The sequence below is a fragment of the Canis lupus genome, chromosome 22, assembly GCF_048164855.1.
Source record: "Canis lupus baileyi chromosome 22, mCanLup2.hap1, whole genome shotgun sequence".
NCBI classification, from domain to species: domain Eukaryota; kingdom Metazoa; phylum Chordata; class Mammalia; order Carnivora; family Canidae; genus Canis; species Canis lupus.
In genome coordinates this window covers 3,378,060-3,396,146 of record NC_132859.1, presented here as the reverse complement: position 1 = coordinate 3,396,146, position 18,087 = coordinate 3,378,060, and the positions used below count along the sequence as shown (strand labels likewise).

Sequence of the window (18,087 nt, the reverse complement as noted above, 5' to 3'; positions counted from 1 at the left end):
TGCAGCGCCCGCTCTACCGGGATTTCTGGAAGATACGCAGGTCAGCCCCCAGGCCTTCACTCACCTCTGCGTCCTACCTAAGGAAGATCATGGAAACCCAGAGGGAAGTCCTCGAAGCCAAGAGGCCCGGAGAGGAGGCTTTGGTTCCCTTCACTCTGGAACCAAAGAGAGGGAGTTGGAAGAGCATCTCTGGAAGCGTCTGGAAGCGCCTGCGGGGAGGGGACCCTGGCGTCAGTCTCCTCGTCTGGGTACCACCAAGAGGCGGAGTCCCACAGGCTCACCCCCGCCAGGGACCCCTGGGCCCGCCTCTCACCCCAGACACCTCCAGGCAGGGGGCAAAGGGGGCCGAGCGGGGAGGGCAGCGCCGGGCCACGCGCACACACATGCACACGCGCACACACATGCACACACACGCACACGCCCTTACTCCTATTACGTGGGCTTGCGCGGCCTCACACGCTCACGATCACACGCGCACTCAGCTCTGCGCCGCCGCGGGGGCGGACACCAGGTCACGCAGTGGCCCTTTCACCCGCACACACGTGCACGCGGGCGCCGCGCTCCTCCCCACACAGGCCGCGGTTACCGGGCAGGAGCGCGAGCGCAGGGCCCCGCGACGGACGCTTGGGGGGCGCGGCCGGTACAGCCTGCGGGGTCACCGGGGTCGCCGGGGTCACTGGGGTCAGCGGGGTCGCCGGGTCAGCCGCGTGCTTCCAGGTGGACGGGAAGGCAGTCGGGCTCCGGGGACGGCGCGTGGCAAGTGGCGTCGGGGCGTCAGGGCCCCCCACCCCCACCCCCACCCCCACCCCCAGCTCCGCGGCGGCCCGGCCCTCGGCCCTCGGGTGGCGACGCTCGCTCTCCGGGGGGGGGGCGGCCGCGGCTCGAAGCCGGGACAGAGCGTCAGGCCCGCCGCAGCCGCCGGGGAGGGGACCCGGGGGCTGACAGCACGGTCGCCTCAGAGCTGCGGGGCCACAGCCGACTCGGGGGCCGGAAGTGGGTGACGGGGGGGGGGGGGGAGGGGGGTGACAGGAGGGAGGTGACAAGGGGTGAGTGAGAGGGGCGGTGGGGGAGGGGAGATGGGGAGGGGCGGCCGGGAGGGGTGGCAGAGGGGCGGTGGGTGAGGGCGAGGCGGGTGAGGAGGCGAGTGACGGAAGTGGGTGAGGACCGGTGGGTGAGGGCAGGTGGCTCAGGGGGAGGTAGGTGAGGGGCGGTGGGTGAGGGGAGGTGGGTGGGGGCGGTGGGTGAGGGAGGTGGGTGAGGGGAGGTGAGAGGGGGAGGTGGGGGAGGGGAGGTGGGTGGGGGAGGGGAGGTGGGTGGGGGCGGTGGGTGAGGGCGGTGGGTGAGGGGAGGTGAGTGGGGTGGTGGGTGAGGGGCGGTGGGTGAGGGAGGTGGGTGAGGGACGGTGGGTTGGGGCGGTGAGTGGGGGAGGTGGGGGAGGGGCGGTGGGTGAGGGGCGGTGGGTGAGGGGCGATGGGTGAGGGAGGTGGGTGAGGGGCGGTGGGTGAGGGGCGGTGGGTGAGGGAGGTGGGTGAGGGGCGGTGGGTGAGGGGCGGTGGGTGAGGGAGGTGGGTGAGGGGCGGTGGGTGAGGGGCGATGGGTGAGGGAGGTGGGTGAGGGGCGGTGGGTGAGGGGCGGTGGGTGAGGGGCGGTGGGTGAGGGAGGTGGGTGAGGGACGGTGGGTTGGGGCGGTGAGTGGGGGAGGTGGGGGAGGGGCGGTGGGTGAGGGGCGGTGGGTGAGGGGCGATGGGTGAGGGAGGTGGGTGAGGGGCGGTGGGTGAGGGGCGATGGGTGAGGGAGGTGGGTGAGGGGCGGTGGGTGAGGGGCGGTGGGTGAGGGAGGTGGGTGAGGGGCGGTGGGTGAGGGAGGTGGGTTGGGGCGGTGAGTGGGGGAGGTGGGGGAGGGGCGGTGGGTGGGGGGTGGGGGAGGGGCCGTGGGTGGGGGAGGGGCGGTGGGGAGGGGCCATGGGTGGGATGGTGGGGGAGGGGCGGCGCGTGAGGGCGTCCAAGACGGACGCTCATTCCCGGGCCCCGCGCGGCTCCCGTGTGAGGCGTGGCCTCGGCTGCTGGGCTCCCGGCCCGTGGGGTCCCAGGGGTCGGGCCTGGCCGGGGCCGCGGTTCCGGGGGAAGCCCCGAGGTCAGCTCCTGCGGCCTGAGCGTCTGCACCCCTGGAACGCGGCGTGGAGCCCCTCGCAGCAGAGCTGGCCTCCTGAGGAGACGGTCCTGCAGTTTCCGTCTTAGTCCCGGTTTCGCTGCCTGCAGTGCCTGCGCACAGCGGGGGCTCCGCAAGCATTTGCCTGGGGTGGTTTTCTCTAGGCAGAAATTGTGTCCTTTCGGGGGCCCCTGCGTGGCTCAGCCGTTGAGCATATGCCTCCGGCCCAGGGCGTGACCCCAGGTCCCGGGATGGAGTCCCCCGTCGGGTCCCCGCAGGGAGCCTGCTTCTCCCTCCGCCTGTGCCTCTGCTCCTCTCTCTCTCTCTCTCTCTCTCTGTGTCTCATGAATTACGTCCTTTGCTTCCTTTGTCCGTCTGCGCTAGAGGCCTGGTTGGTAGGAATAACGTGACAGACGCCGGACGGGAAAATTCCTGTGTTTCAGGGAATGGAATGTCGCCTGTGACAGGAGCCCCAAAGCCAGGAACCAAAATTAATACCGATAACTGCTTCTTGGGCAGAGGCAGATCAGGTCCTGTCAGTAAAACTGGAAGATCTGCAAAACTTTCCTCAGGTCGTGGAAACTCCTAGAAGCACAGAGGTGGCATTTTAAGGTCAGTGCAAGAAAAGTCTGCTGACGCCCTCCCCTCCATTATGTCTCCTCTGGCTCACGGGAGGCTCCGGGTTATGTTCCTGTTCATATTTTCCGTGCTGCCATCCAAAGCCTAGGGCAATTTTTTCTCTCTTTTCTTTAAGATTGTATTTATTTATTTGACAGAGAGAGAGAAAGCAGGCACAGATGGAGAAGGAGAGGGAGAAGCAGACGCCCCTCTGAGCGGGGAGCCAGACCGGGGACTCGACCCCAGGACCCTGAGACCACGACCTGAGCTGAGGGCAGACGCGTCACTGCCGGAGCCCCCCGGGCATCCCCAAGCCTAGTGCAATTTTACAGCTAATACGGGAGGCCCAACTTTTAGAACACAATTATTTCTAACTTGAATGTGAGTAGTCTCTATCGTCGAACCCTAAATTGGCCTGGTAAGGCGTCGTCACACGGGGGGACGTCAAGCGTCGTCACACGGGGAGAAAGAACCAGTTTTACGCAAGCCAGACACACACGACCCCTGTCCATAAACGCGAGGCATGCACAGAAGCTGCGGGTGCACCAGGAGACAGTCGCTCGGGTACGTGACCCGAGGTACAGGAGCGTTCGGTTCGCGGGCACTGTGCTGTTCTTCTACAGAAGGAAAAAGAAAGAAGGACGAACACCAGTACCAGGAAGAGGAAGTGAAGGAAGGGAGAGGAGCCCCAGGCTTCCCTCCCACTTTGGTGAAGGAGCAGGTGCCAGCAGCGCCTAGGCTCGGTGCTCTGGTGAAGGCACCACAGGATGCGGACACTGAGGCCGAATTGGTCGAAGGCGGGTGACCGACAGGCCGCGTGTTACCCATGCTCCTGCCTAATATCTCTGTTTTCCGCAAAGCCCGCCTTGAAAACTCCAACTCTCATGACTCTCCCTCTTCTACAACCAACACTCACTCGGGCAGGTTTATAAACTTTAAACAGGTTTATAGTTTATAAAACTATCTTTTTAAGTCTCACGATATTAGAGTTATTTCTGTCTGCCAACCCGTTTTCATCTTCCTTTCAAAGGGCCTTCCGACTTCTGCCCTCAAGTCCCCTGTGGTACTTGGTGAAGTCTGGGGCAGACTTGGTGGGAACTTAGAATGCGTTAATGGATACTTCTTAATCGCAGAGAGCCTGCACGCTTTTAGAATTTTCCCCAAAAAACCATGCAAAGAAAGAGGGTGGGCTACACTGCGTCCCCTCAGAATTTGTTCAAACAAAATCCTTGCCAACCTCAGGATCTGTGCATGTAATTGTATCTCGGGATAAGGTCTTTACAGAGGTAATTACGATGAAATAAAGTCATCAGCGCAGACCCTAATCCAACCTGACTGGTGTCCTTGTAGGAAGGGATTGGAACCCAGACACACGCGCACACACGTGGCAACACCGTGTGTAGACACCATGAGACAACAGCCATCTACGAGCCACAGAGGGGCCTCAAAAGAGACCAACCCTGCAGACACCTTGATTTTGAACTTCTGGTCTCCAGAACGGTGAGGAAATCCCTTTCTGTTACGGAAGCCGCATGGGCCGTGGCACTTGGTTTTGGCGGGCCTCGCGCACTGCTACTACTCCGGGAGGCGCTCCTCGCCCGCACGTGATGGAGAAGGAGGGAGAGATCCTGCCAGGTGGCGTGAACAAGACAAACCGAGTGGGAAGTCTCCACTGTTGGCTTTTTCTTCCGCATCAAGAAACTGCTGCTAACCCCAGCATCCTCACCGCTGAACCTCACTTGCCTGTAACGTTGATCGGAATACTTGTAACAGTAGAATCTGCTCACTAGGCCCACCCCGTGGTTTCCACTTCTATTAAACTTATTTCTTTCTAAAAGCCAGAGGATGAGGGAAGTGGGGGGGGAGGGGCGGAGAGGGGCAGAGGGCGGTCCTTGGTGTGCAGAGTGCCTCCAGAACCTCACTGCCTTCTGCCCAGGGCTTCCTGGTGACCAGCCTCTCTCCAAGCAAGACACAAGAGTGGGTCTGACGGTGGTGATTTTGTCACCCTGGATGCGGCTCCAGGACAGAGGTGTCAGGCCTCCTGGCAGTGACTTCCCAGCTTTGCCGACACTTCTCCTCCTCTCGGGTTTTCCTAGAGGCCGAGGCTTTACCCTGCTGTTCTCAGCTAAGGAGCGCCTGCTGCCGCCGTGACCTTCATGGCCCCGAAGGATCCACATGACATCACTTGGTGAGCGTGCGCTGTCCACTCGGGAATGACACAGACAGCACTTCCCCCAGGCCTGGCCCAGTTATTTCGACATTACATTCAAGCAAATGACTTTACTCAGTACTGTATCTGGAGGGAAAGTGGACATTTTTTTTTTGTCCCTCCCAGTGTCTTTAAACCAACTGCAGGATGGTGGTCCAGCCACTCCGTAGACTAGTAAATGTCACACGTAAAGACTCAAAGGTGCTAACATAAATCACAGGGTGCAGTAGTTTTCAGTCACGTGATATTTCCCACGCTCACCTCCATTTTCACAGGACGCTGCTGAAAAGAAGGCCCACAAAGCGGGCGCACGCGAAGGGCAGTCCCCCTTTGCCCTGACACACATACCCAGAAGCGTAGGAAACAGCACTGTCTAGCTGACCAAATGGGACTATTTCAAGAGATCCATCATGACGGTCTGTCCCAGTCCGGTAAGTTAGGGACATGTCCAAGTAACCTTCGGTACTTTCATTACCTTCGTAAAAGCCAGAATGCATGTAGATTCCTTGCTTCACGAACCTTCTCATGGGATTTCGCTGTAAACATTCAGGTTAGTTAATTAAGCAATGTAATTCAAAAGAAAGGATGGCGGATTATAAATGTCTGTCTCAAAAAAAAAAAAATATAAATGTCTGTCTCAGCGTTATTTGGCACGGTAATGCAATCATCGAAAAAAAGGAAAATGACTAAAGCAAGATGTTTGCACTTTAGGACCTTATAGACTGGTTTCTTGAACCAGACAGATCAAATATTATAGGGATCTCCCGAATAAATCGAAGTTTATAGGATTTTGATAGGATATCCCAGGCGCAAACTATGGAGAAGGAGCGACTGCAGCCACACTCAGCCGGACCAGACGCTAACTTTGGCAGGTGAGCAAACAGCTTTGTTAGATAAAAACGGGACCTGGAAAAGGCTGGCATTGGGAGGTTGCCAGGATCCTGTCAGATAAGGAAAGTGGGCACCACATGGCAGCCCCCAGCATTTTGGCCTCTGGAAAGAACTCTGGGAAGGTAAGGCATCCTAGTAAACGGTGAAGGAAGGCATGTGGTGACAGTTGTAGCACCAGCTGGGCCACATACGACCCAAATGACCAGTCGGACCAATCAGGAGCCGTCGTTGGACACGTGTAGGAGGAAAAGAGCTGGGAAGGAACACAGTGAATTAAAGCACTTAGTTTGTCAGTGCGATTCGACAGACTTCAGAGAGCGGCATGCGTTGGGTGACAAAATGCCACCCATCGCTGCGGGGGCGTGGGTCAGAAAGGGCCTCCCAGAAGCAGCAATGTTCCAGATCCTCAGTGGCCAGGACAGAGGTCCTGTTTTCACGTCCTCACGGTGCTAATGCCTCCCACCTCCTTCCCTTTGTAAGGCACAGGCGTCAGGGGAAATGACTCTCCCACAGGCATCTCATCATCTTCCACTGTCACCTTGTGCCTCTTTTGCCACTCACCCGGTCACACCGGGTTTCAGATCTTTTTTTTTTTTTTTTTTTTTTTTTTAAGATTTTATGTATTTATCCATGAGACCTGGAGAGAGGCAGAAACACAGGCAGAGGGAGAAGCAGGCTCCCTGCGGGGAGCCCGATGTTGGACTCGATCCCGGGACCCCAGGGTCATGCACTGATCCAGAGGCAGATGCTCCACTGCGGAGCCCCTCAGGCGTCCCCCAGGGTCAGGTATGAATGTGATCGTTGTCAGATCCAACGAGTTACCCCAACCCTGGCATTTGGGCTGAAATTGTGTGGTGGCCAGTTCCCTCCGTTCTTTGGGGACATTCCTTTGATGCGCCTCCAAACCATCCCTGCTGGTCATCAGGGTTCACCTTACTCACTTAAAGAAGTCCCCTCTCCTTTCAGAGCATCTTGACACAGAAACGAGGATGAATAATTCCACCAAGTTCTCCGGGGGCTCATGCTACAGTCCGACCTCTGGGAGAATGGTCCCCACGCCAGGACCGTCGCTGCCGCAGAGCGCTTGCTGGTGTTAATACAAATGAAATACAGGGGGATCGTCTATTCAGTTAATATCTGCTGTGACTTGCCGTTGAGATACTGAATAGAAACAGCGCTGGGGCTGAGGATCCAGGCGCTCCCACCCAGCGCATCCGGCCTTCACCCCAGGGTGGGGACCCTCCGAGGAACAGGATGGCAGCGTCGGCGCCCTGCAAGCTGACAGTCCGTGTGCGTCCTTGAATGCCCTGTTTCCTTCAAAACGGCCTCACAAGCCCTCCTGGGCCTGTACCTCCCCCCACGTCACCTGGACCCCCCCATATGCACCTGCACCTCTATTTGCTCTATTATTTCCATATGTTTAGCACCAGCTCTCAAGCTCTCCTTTGGAGGAAAAGCTTTCAGCAATTGTGTTGCCTCCTTTGCACTGGCTTCTCGAAGCCCTCGCATCTCTCCTCCCCGCCGCGAGACTGGCTGGAAACAGCGGGAGGCTGACAGGTTTTTGTATGGAGACGAGACAGAGCCTCGAAAAACGTCTGAGATTTTCCCCCCTCTTTCAACCAAGGGCGGCTTCCAGTGCATCTTTTGTTGTTGTTATTATTGCTGTCATCAATTAGCACGATTCACCCGAGATTTTTGTTACCCAGGAAGCTGAGCCTTGGGCCAGGGGGCTGCCCTGGAGCGGGCTCCCCTGGGGAACGCCGGCCTCACCCGCTGGGAAGAACAGAGCCGCGACGTGGGCGCTGCGGTGGCCTCTGTCCCCCTGAGTCCGTTCAAGCGCTGGCACACTCGGTGGTGGGGAGTGGCAGCCCGTAGGGGCCGCGCCGCCCCAGCCCCTCACCCAGCGGGCCGAGCCCGGGACCCTGGCCACGGGGAGCCCCCCGTTGCGGGCGGCCAGGTACCGGGGCCCAGGGGCAGCCCGGCAGGTGGACGTAGGGAGCCCGTCAGGTGGGACAGGTGCTCCATCCTACACCCGGTACCCGCTCAGGGCCGGCCCCAGGGGGCTCCGTCTAGACACGACAGTCCTCTGACCGCTCTGTCCAAGACAGTTGGACAGTTGGACGTCCCCTGCGGTGTCCCAGAGCCCGGGCCACCTCCGGAGTCGACGCTGGGGCCTGGGCCCACTCTGCAGTTCTCACGGCGCCTTCCGATGTGACCACATGCGTCGGCGTCCACCGTGAGCCCCCAGCCAGGCCGCTTCCCTGGAACGTAAGTGCATTTGGCATTTGCTCTTGAGCATCACCCCGGACCTCTTCCAGAAACCGCGGCCTCGAGCCATCCACCGTCCCTGCAACACGCACCGCTGCTTCTGTGCCCCAGTACCAGGCTCCTGGCCTGCAGGCCTGGGCCCATCCTGCGTCAGCGCCAAACCCCCATGGGTCCCCCAAAACCTCCGTGCCCTGGAGTGCCGCTTCTGTCGTCTAAACTCTCGCAGCAGTATCTTTTTTTTTCTTTTAAAGATTTTATTTTTTTATTCATGAGAGACACAGAGAGAGGGAGAAGCACGCTCCCTTCAGGGAGCCCGACATGGGACTCGATCTTGGGACCCCAGGATCATGCGCTGAGCTGAAGACCGATGCTTAACTGCTGAGCCACCAGGCGTCCCGGACGCGGGGTTTCTAAAAGCTCATGGGGGACTCTGCGGGCAGCCGCCCGGGGAGCCCCATCCCGAATAACGGGTCCAGTGTTTAGCTCGGCTTTGTCCCCAACGCAGGGCAGAGCCTTGGCAGTGAGAGAAAATCCATCTTCATTGGAGGGAGGGCAGGTGAGGGCACTAACAGGTGTCCAGCAGGTGCTGAGGGAGAATGAGACCCTCGGAACAGCTCTAAGACTGAGAGGAGCCCGAGAAAGATGTCAGTTTAGTTGGGATCCCCTGGGCTTGGGCGACGGAACCGAGCCCCATCCCCGTCTCCAAAGACCTTACTGCTCGGAGGGCCAGACGGTCTGCATTCCATTTCTGGCAGCTTCCTCTCCCTCTGTGCATTTGGCCCCTATGTTCCCCACAGGCTTCTACACCCGGAGCTTCCCGGCCTTCCCCAGGCGCCCCATCGGGCGTCTCCACGGCCACGGGCCTGAGTCATCTGCTGGCCACCAGCAGCCTCGTGCGGGTCCCACAAATGGGGGCCAGCCCTCCAAAGATCTCCGAGTCAACCCTGGGTGAGGAATCCCATCAAAGACAAAATCCAGTTTCAGGAAGGCGAGGAAAACCTTGGGTTGGAGATGGTGTGGCTGGTGTGTCGCCCGTCCGGAAGAGAGAGGGACCCTCCGTGCGTTACCGCTGTCAGAGGCGGCGGGCGCTGGCTCCCCTGCCATCTGGCAGCACTGGGAGCCCCGCGGGGCCTCTCTTTAAGAGCCATTTGAATCCATAATTCAAACTCAAGAGCATTTTCAACGTAAAAAAAAATAGTAATGCTTGATTTAATCTTATTGCCTTGGGCTTTACCAGGAAAAGGGAAGCGGGAGGGGAGGCGAGGCTGCACTTGTTCCCTGCAAGCAGTGACATCTGCTCCTGGGGGGCGGCGGGGGGAGGCCCAGGGCACCACCTTGCTGTGCAGCTACTCCCGGGCGTGAAAATAAAAACAACCCACATCTCTCCCCAATGTGCCAGCCTCTTCGTGTGTCTGGAAACAAGCTCTCTGGCCCTGGGCAACCCGACAGGCTGGCCCGGGACCCACAGCAGCTGTCACGGGCATGCTGCGCAGACAGGGGCAGACTCCAGGGCCAGGCAGAGGGCTTCGGGACAGCTCGGATGTGGCCACCAAAGGGCCCCTGCAGATAAGTCTGCGAGGGCGTCAGGGTGGACCAGGGTCCAGCAGATGGCTGTGTGGGGTCTGACTGTGCCGCTGTCTGCTTTCACGTGGAGAACTCACGGCTCTTTCTCTCCTCACATCTCACTCTTTGGAAAAACGATCGTAAGTTGAGAGCAAAAATAGACGCATCTAAACTGGCATCAGTGAAATCCTTCATAAAGCACTGGAACCCCGGGGCCCCCTCCAAGGGTCCCCGGCGAGCTACCCGTACTTGAGTCGAGCCAAGAGGAGGCCAGAGGACTCCTGGAGGTGGACCACTCCAGATGGTCTCTCCTCTTCATTGCCACCTGCAGACCCTCAACTGGTCTGGCCCGGGCCACATGTCTCACTATGAAAACCAGCGTCCCCTGGAAAGGTTGGCAACGTGAGTCAGCTTGGACCCCACTGAGGACATCGAATTTCAAGGTGAAGAAGTGACTCCTGGTAGAGCTTGTGGAGGTACTCGAGCCTTCCAGGGCTTTGCACAGATGCGTGTGTGCACGAATGGCCACACGGACCCGTCGTCATGCCTGCCACACTCCTCATGAACTCTAGGATTTCAGCCACACCCACCCAGGGGGCCATCTGGTACCACAGAAGCCCGAAATCCTGGCTACAGCTGGTTGGCCCAAGAAGACAGGCCCGATCAAAGAGCAGCCTGGCTCAGGGACCCTGCCAGACAGGCACAGTCGTGACCTAATTGAGCTAATCAGATCTCATTGCTCAGGCTGTCTTGACAACCTGGCATAAAACAAGAAAAAAAAAAAAGAATTAGCAATTCATTGGAGGAATAAAAACATTCTGGTTACTGAATAGGCAGACAAAATTCATATCTAATCACCAGAGTGCTAAAAAAAAAGTAATTTCTGGAAAGAGTCGATACTTGTTTTATTTTGAGAACAGCATTAAAATGATCATCACGGGGGATAATACCAGAAGAACTTTTTTTTGGACTTATTTATACCTGTCATAAAAGTTCACATGGCATTTACTTTGAAATTCAAGGTAGGTAAGGAGCAGGGAGGGAAGCCTACACACTTCCTAGTCTAAATGTCTTGATGTAAATCTGAAAAGAAATATAGACAGAAGGAACAGGAAGAGGAAGCCCTAAAACAATGAAAGCCAGGAGTAGGAGAAAAGAGAATATCAAGCAGGAGCCAGGAGTTAAGAGCCACAGGTGCAAAGGGGGGGGCTCGCGGAGTCGCAGGAGGGAGCGGGGAGCTCACGTGGGAGGGGACAGCTACGGGGACTCCTGTTGTGCCAGGAGTCAGAGCTGTGGCTTCCGGGCGGCATAGGACTCCCTTAGTTCCTCCTGCAGTCCTGCTGCAAATCCCTACGTCCCAAGCTTCGGTTTATCTTTGTTTCTTAAAACCTAAAAGCGCCTAGCTTAGGCCTCATATTAAGCAAATAGAAAAAAAAATATTCAGCTATTATATCACCAAAGCCAAAGATAGAGAAATTTAAAAGGAGTAGACAGGAGGATATCGCGATGTATGTGGTTCGACGACAAGGTTCAAGAAGAGCTTTAAGTGGAAAGACAAGCTTTGCGTGACATGAAGGCGTTCAGAAAACAGAGGCCAGCACGAACGCATGGAAACCACGTCTGAAATGGGCCACCAGCAGGAAGCCGAGGATGGACCCGACAGAGAGACACTCTCCAGGCTCGGGGTAGATGGATTGTGCGCCCTGGATCAGAAGGACTGTCAGGGGCAAGGAGGATCGGAATCACTCATACACCAAAGGGAACAGGTAGGAATGTGGAGAATAAGGGCTTCAATTCGATATTAGGCAAATCTTTTCAAAAATCGGAACTTTGTCAGACAAGGGGGTGTTCTACTTTACAAGGTCGTGAGTTATCATTGAAAGTGTTCAAGGAGAAACGGGAAGTGCTTGGACAGGGTTATTTCTATTTTTGTTTTTTAAAGATTTATTTTAGAGAAAGAGAGCAGAGGTGAGAGGGGCAGAAGGAGAGGGAGAGAGTGTCTTAAGCAGACTCCAAGCGTGAGCAGAGCCCAATTTCACAACCCTGAGATCATGATCTGGGCCGAAACCAAGAGTTGGGTGTTTAACAGACTGAGCCACCCAGACACCCCAGGCAGTGGAGTTTTTAAAAAGCTATTTAAGAACCGGGGCACCTGGGTGGCTCAGTGGTTGAGTATCTACCTTCGGCTCAGATCGTGACCCCGGGGTTCTGGGATCGAGTCCCACATCAGGCTTCCTGCAGGGAGCTTGCTTCTCCCTCTGCCTGTGTCTCTGCCTCTCTCTGTGTGTCTCTCATGAATAAATAAATAAAATCTTTAAAAAAAAAGATATTTAAGTACCATCTCAATTCCAAGAATTGAGAGATAGACCCCTTCCACCCATGACCTTTCCTAGGTGGAGAGCACAGATTCTGGAGCTTAACTACCCCACTTTGTATTCTGCTGGCCCCATGTAAGCTACTTGCCTTACCATGCAAACTTCCCACTCTAGAAATTGAGGAAACAGTAGTACCTATAGCATAAAGATGTCGTGAAAATTAACTGAGACCATTCAAATAAAGTGTTTAGAACAATGCCCGGCATCTTAGAAGCACTAGATACGTATATTGGTGGATGTTGTTAAAAACTTGGTCTCCAGGACTCACTCCAAAGTGATCGTGGTCAAACTAATTCTAACTGTGAATGGCGTATCTGCTCATCATTGCAAGAAACAAGTATTAGACCTGTTTTGTTTATGTGTCATTAAGTTAGCAAATGAAAGGTGAAAATGGCCCTAGGACAATGTCCTTTGACAGATGAATGGATAAAGAAGATGTGGCCTGTGTATACAGCGAAATATTACCCAGCTATCAGAAACGACAAATACCCACCATTTACTTCAATGTGGTTGGAACTGGAGGATATTATGCTGAGTGAAGTAAATCAGTCAGAGAAAGACAATCATCACGTGGTTTCACTCACATGTGGACTATAAGAAATAGTGAACGAGACCGTTAAGTGAAAGGAGGGGAACTGAGTGGGGAAAAATTAGAGAGGGAGACAAACCATGAGCGACTCCTAACTCTGGGAAACACACAAAGGGCTGCAGAAGGGGAGGAGGGCAGGGAATGGGGTAACTGGGTGACGGGCATTGAGGAAGGCACATGATGGGATGAGCATTAGCTGTTACACTCTATTTTGGCAAATTGAATTTAAATAAATAAAAAATAAAAAATAATTGAGACAAAAAAAAGAAAAATGGCTCTAGGTTTTGGGATAGTCTTTCCTCTTCCTTCAGGAAGTCACGGATGACTAAAAAGAACAATGAAGCCCAAGGTTAATGGTGATTGTCTTCCACCATTGGTTCAGTAAATATTTGGGAGGCGCCTACCGTGTGCTCAGCAGTGTGCTAGACACAGCAAGCCCAACCAAATAACTTGCTCTTAAGCAAGTTTCCGTTGGGGAAAGGAATAAACACGCAAGATCACAGCAGGTGTGTGCAGAGAAGACACGGAATAGTGTGATGGGCGTTAGAGGGGAAAGCATGGGTGGAATGTCCTCCTGTGGCCTGAATCCTCGGGAACCGACAGGGTCCTTACGCCACTGGGGGAAGATGCACACGATTGAAAGGAATCCTTGTTACCACAAAAAGGAAAATGGAGGTTAGGCGAGAATCTCTGTTCAATGTCCCAGCTTCTCTACTAAAAATAAGAACATTTTTGCAGGCAAGACAAGGCTTTGCAATGCTTTAGTCATGTAGCCTCAATTTGATTATCTATCCCATTCCTCTGTCGCCTCCTCAAAAATTAAATTTCTCACTTTTCTGATGGTCAATTTTGCTTCCGAGTCATAAGATCACATCGACAACTAAAACTAATAGAGAAATTTCATTTTAGTCAAAAACATCCAATTTCCACAACAGTTCTGTGGTAGCCAGTGTATCTTCTGATGGGCCAGACTAAAAGGAAACCGGAAATGAAAGGAGACATAAGGAGGTCCAGACCACTTCAGCTCCCACATAATAGAAAATTCTGGCTAGGCAGGTTAAGCTTGACTATTCTTAAAAAAAAGAAATATTGCTCATGTAAAGTCCAGTGAGGACAGGCAATTCCCTGAGGAATTTTCCTTCACCCGGTGACTTAGAAATGCGGGTTCCCTCCATCGTGGTTTCCAGGATGTGCGGAGCAGAACAAGAGAGAGTGAGAAGAGCACGCATGTCGTCTTTTCACTCTCTGTTTGCCAAAACCAGATACATGGCTTCAACCTCCATGCAAGGAGGCTGGGAAAAGTCGGGGAGAACATGGAGTACTGGGGGAGCATTACTGCCTCTTCTGGCGTGTGTTGTTCTCGCCAAAACCAAATTTACGCGGAGGGTATTTGGACACCTTGGAAATTCAACCTTGGTCAGATGCAGGCACCCTAGCCTCAACATTCCCCAGTTTAAGAATTTCTATCTGTTTAAAACCCATGTAACTTCCTTATAAGGCAAGAGCACACTGCCACGTGAATCAAGTGTTCCTAGACAGCCAACCAACCCGCAGTTTTTGTAGAAAATGGAACTTTAAAGATGGCACTGGCCTTGTCAGTCTTTTTTTTTTATATATAAATATTTTACTTATTTATTCATGAGAGACACAGAGAGAGAGGCAGAGACACAGGCAGAGGGAGAAGCAGGCCCCATCCAGGGAGCCTGATGCAGGACTCGATCCCGGGTCTCCAGGATCATGCCCCGGGCCAAAGGCAGATGCTAAACTGCTGAGCTACCCAGGTGTCCCTGTTCTTGTCAGTCTTGGGCCAGGATTTGGAGAACACCAAGCACCATGCATTAGACGCCATGCACGTAAGCCTGTCATTGAGTATAGATCATGTAAATGACAAAAAAATATTTTTTCCCAAAATTATATGCACTACAAAATATGGAGCCTTTCCATCATTCCATGAGTTTGGGATTCCCTCCCCACCCCGATAATGCAGTCTTTAAAAAATGTCCACTGCCTAGTGACCCTAAGATAAGTCTGTAGGAGAAGTGTTTTTTGGTTTCTTTTTCCTGGGACTGAGTGAATAGAGCTTGAGCAGATCAACCCTCACCCTACAACTGTTTTGATGGCCAGGTCTATGCAGAGAAAGCATATGGTGACTTTTCCTAGTTGTGCTACACCTCGTTGACCTTGGAAAAGCCCTCGGTTCTTGGGGTATGTATAGAAGAAAGGCCTTCAGGAAACAGAACCACAGTCCTCATCCTGATTTAGGAAAGATATGTGACTGAGAAATAGGAAATCATGCTAATATTCACTGAGAGTGGCAACTTTGTGGACCCTTTTGCTCTCCTTTTTTTTTTTTTTTTTTTTTTTTTTTTTAATGGCAATTACAGACCTCCAGGTTTCTTTTCCATACCTTTCTACCCCAACTACTTCTGCCATCACCTGGACAATCTGAATCCACACGGGAGACTTATTTAACCGGGAGACTCCCATTTCCAAGACATTCTGAACTTCAGTCACCTCCCCACGCTCCATGCGTATATGCGTGCGGTTCAAATCCTGGGAATATCCAGAATAATTCAATCGCTCAAGTTTAAACTCCAAGATCTCAGCATTCAAGCATGACTTTCTGTTCCTCCGGCACACTCAGTCCTCCGATCCCCAAGACCATGTCACCACGTCTTTGTGGCATCCAGCCCCTTAGTGCCTGCCTTGGGAAGCAGTGAGCTTCTTGTCTCTCTAGATGTTCAGAAGAAAAAGGATTAGCGTTGTGCCAGGGACACAAGGCAGGGCTACCCTGGCCTTTTGAGAAAGTTATGGTGCCCTAATAGTAGGAGAGATATGAAGTTCAAAGACATATTGCAGCTGTGATTTAAATGCCTGGTTCTAGTAGTTACTGGGGCCTAACCCTTCAAATAAGTGTTTTGTGTTTAAATGACCAAGGTTCCAAATTGGGTGATAAACAACCATAGAACAATTAAAGTGGTAAATACTGAAAACCTCTAGCATTTTGTGTCAAGTTAAATAAGCTTGAGCAATGCTACTGCCAGTGCCTTGCAAAACCAAGACCTACAACGACATACAAGAGACTGAGTAATGCAATACCCTATTTATGGAAGGAAATGGTGCTGCTCAAAAATCATTTACAGTGTTTAGATGAACATTTATTAGGGAGGGAAAAAAGGCTTACCACGGCAGCAACATCAGCTTCAAATCTAATACGCTGAGGTAAATTGGAACTTGCCTCAGTTCTCAGACTCAATTGAGGCTGGATTCATTAGGAGAATCTTATTTGTTGTAATAAGAATAGATAATACAAGAAAACCAATCCTAAAGTTGAAAATTAAGCAAAAGCAACCAGCCAAATATATTGAAACGTGTAAGCAATCTGAAGTCTGCAAGGGTAAGTCTCCAGACGGCTGAGATGAAAACCCTCTCGCATAGAAATTCTACATTTATTGGACTTGGGAGCATGTCATCAAGGCAGGCAATCATAACGATCCATCTTTATTTAACTTTAACAGGCCAAATAAGGGAATATTCATGCAGCAAAGATTGTCACAGACACCGGTTATCCATTGATACCATTGAGGGCTAGAATGTTACGAGAGATTCCCAGCTATCCTAGGACAAGCTAATACACCCATGTAATTATTTTTCTCTTCCTCGGGGAGCGGAAGGGAGTTCCTAGACCATAACCGCCATTTACAGGCGAGTTACCAGAAGATCTATGTGCCTGTTCTCCGGAAGATAAATGCACTGAGGGAGGAGAAAAGGTAACATCTGCCAAATACCTTGCTCAAAGCTCTTTGTTAGAAGATGAGGCTGATCTTCCCTCTGTAACTCTAGAAGGAAAAAAGTAAAAAAAAAAAGAATCTCATCTCCCATTATCCTGGATGCGTTAAGACAATGGCTATTGCCAAACACAGTGAGTGGACCCAAATTTTTGTTTGCTTTGAAAAAGAATCAGGCTACCTCCCTGTTACTACTGTCGTACTAGAGCAGCCAATGCATTTCTCTTTTTCTTTTTTAAGATTTTATGTATGTATTTATTTATTTGAGAGAGAGAGAGAGAGAGGGTGTGGGAAGTAGCATGAACTGGGGGGGGGGGCAAAGGGAGGGGGCAAGAATCTCAAGCAGACTCTGCATGGAGCCCGACACGGGGCTGGGGGGCTCCGTCTCACGACCCTGAGATCACGACCTGAGCCAAAACCAAGAGTCCGATGCTTAATCGAGTGGGCCACCCACGCGCTCCGACGGGCGATGCTGTCCCGCCAAAGAACTGCGGAAAGTCAACAAAACCTTTCTACTCTAGCCTGTCCCTGACCAAGCTCTGCCACCTTGGGTTCCAGGGCTCTTCAGATCTTTGAATCGCACTTTTGACATGAAGCTGGAAGCAAGATAGACAACACACGACCGTTTTTAGCACTGTCATTGGTAGCGGAGAAAAAGATGGCAAAACCCTTGACTCCGAGCCCTAACACAGCCATCTCCTCGCTAGGACAACCTATCGATAACCTCTACCTCTGTCTTCAGAGACCCCCCCTCTGATTTGGGGAAGGTTCTGTGACACTTTATTCAGCGGCCGACTAGACCCGTAACTGGTAAGTTTGCTTGCGGCCCTAGAGCGTCGCCCATGTGCTCCTACAGCTAGCTCTGCGTCCAGCCACCGAAACAACAGCTCAACCACGTGCTCAAAGGATAGGAAGGGAACTGCGATGAGAACAGCTTTGGCGTGTCCACAAAGAAGTTGATCTTCATCATTAGATGTGCACTAAGGCTCCGGACTGATTCATTCCACTCGACAACTTCTCAGCAAGAATCCTCGACTGATGTTTAGAGGCCAAGACTGCTATTGGTTTTAAACACTCCCCCTCCCTTCAAAACTATTTCTAAAACTTTTTTTAGGAGTTCAGACCTGAAAACTATTGGGAAAATATTTCAGCTGTTTGTATATGATGGAATATTAAGCAGATATTAAGCTGTTCACATGGATTAAACGGGGGTGGGCAGGTGGGGGGACGTGTCTTTAACTCGTCGGTCTTAGTCAGCCAACCCCATGATAACCAAAAAACTCATCGGGAAAATGACACGAGACAAAAATGCGAGCTTGACTAACGTTACAGGGGAAAACGGTCCTAAACCCGAAATAAATTCAGTTTTAAAGGAAAAATAATGAGGGGCGCCTGGGTGGCTCAGTCGGGGAAGCCTCTGCCTCCAGCTCAGGCAAGGCAGGCCCTGGAGATCGTGGGGTCTTCCTGGCTCCCGGCTCATTGGGGAGCCTGCTTCTCTTCCCCCCTCCTCATGCTCTTTCTCCTGCTCACTCTCTCTCAAACAAATAAAATCTTTTCGAAAAAAAATAATGACAGCACTAGCTTAAATAAGCAAAAGAAATTTTAAAAGCTAGAAATGCAGTGGGGCCTACCCTGTAT

At 52.9% G+C, this 18,087-nt stretch overlaps 1 long non-coding RNA gene across 7 annotated transcripts; it reads left to right on the top strand.

The window, feature by feature from the left end:
• Nucleotides 1-515: 515 nt before the first annotated feature.
• Nucleotides 516-10,511, top strand: LOC140613795 (uncharacterized). Of its 7 annotated transcripts, none has more exons than XR_012014682.1 (7): nucleotides 516-640; nucleotides 2,592-2,760; nucleotides 2,925-4,511; nucleotides 4,863-4,954; nucleotides 5,251-5,406; nucleotides 6,480-6,652; nucleotides 6,833-10,511. It is a non-coding gene; the product is annotated as an uncharacterized lncRNA (long non-coding RNA). The 7 variants fall into 7 exon arrangements; XR_012014681.1 differs by lacking the exon at nucleotides 516-640 and adding an exon at nucleotides 853-993; XR_012014680.1 differs by lacking the exon at nucleotides 516-640 and adding an exon at nucleotides 929-993 and having other exon boundaries at nucleotides 2,533-2,760.
• The last annotated feature ends 7,576 nt before the right edge of the window (nucleotides 10,512-18,087 follow it).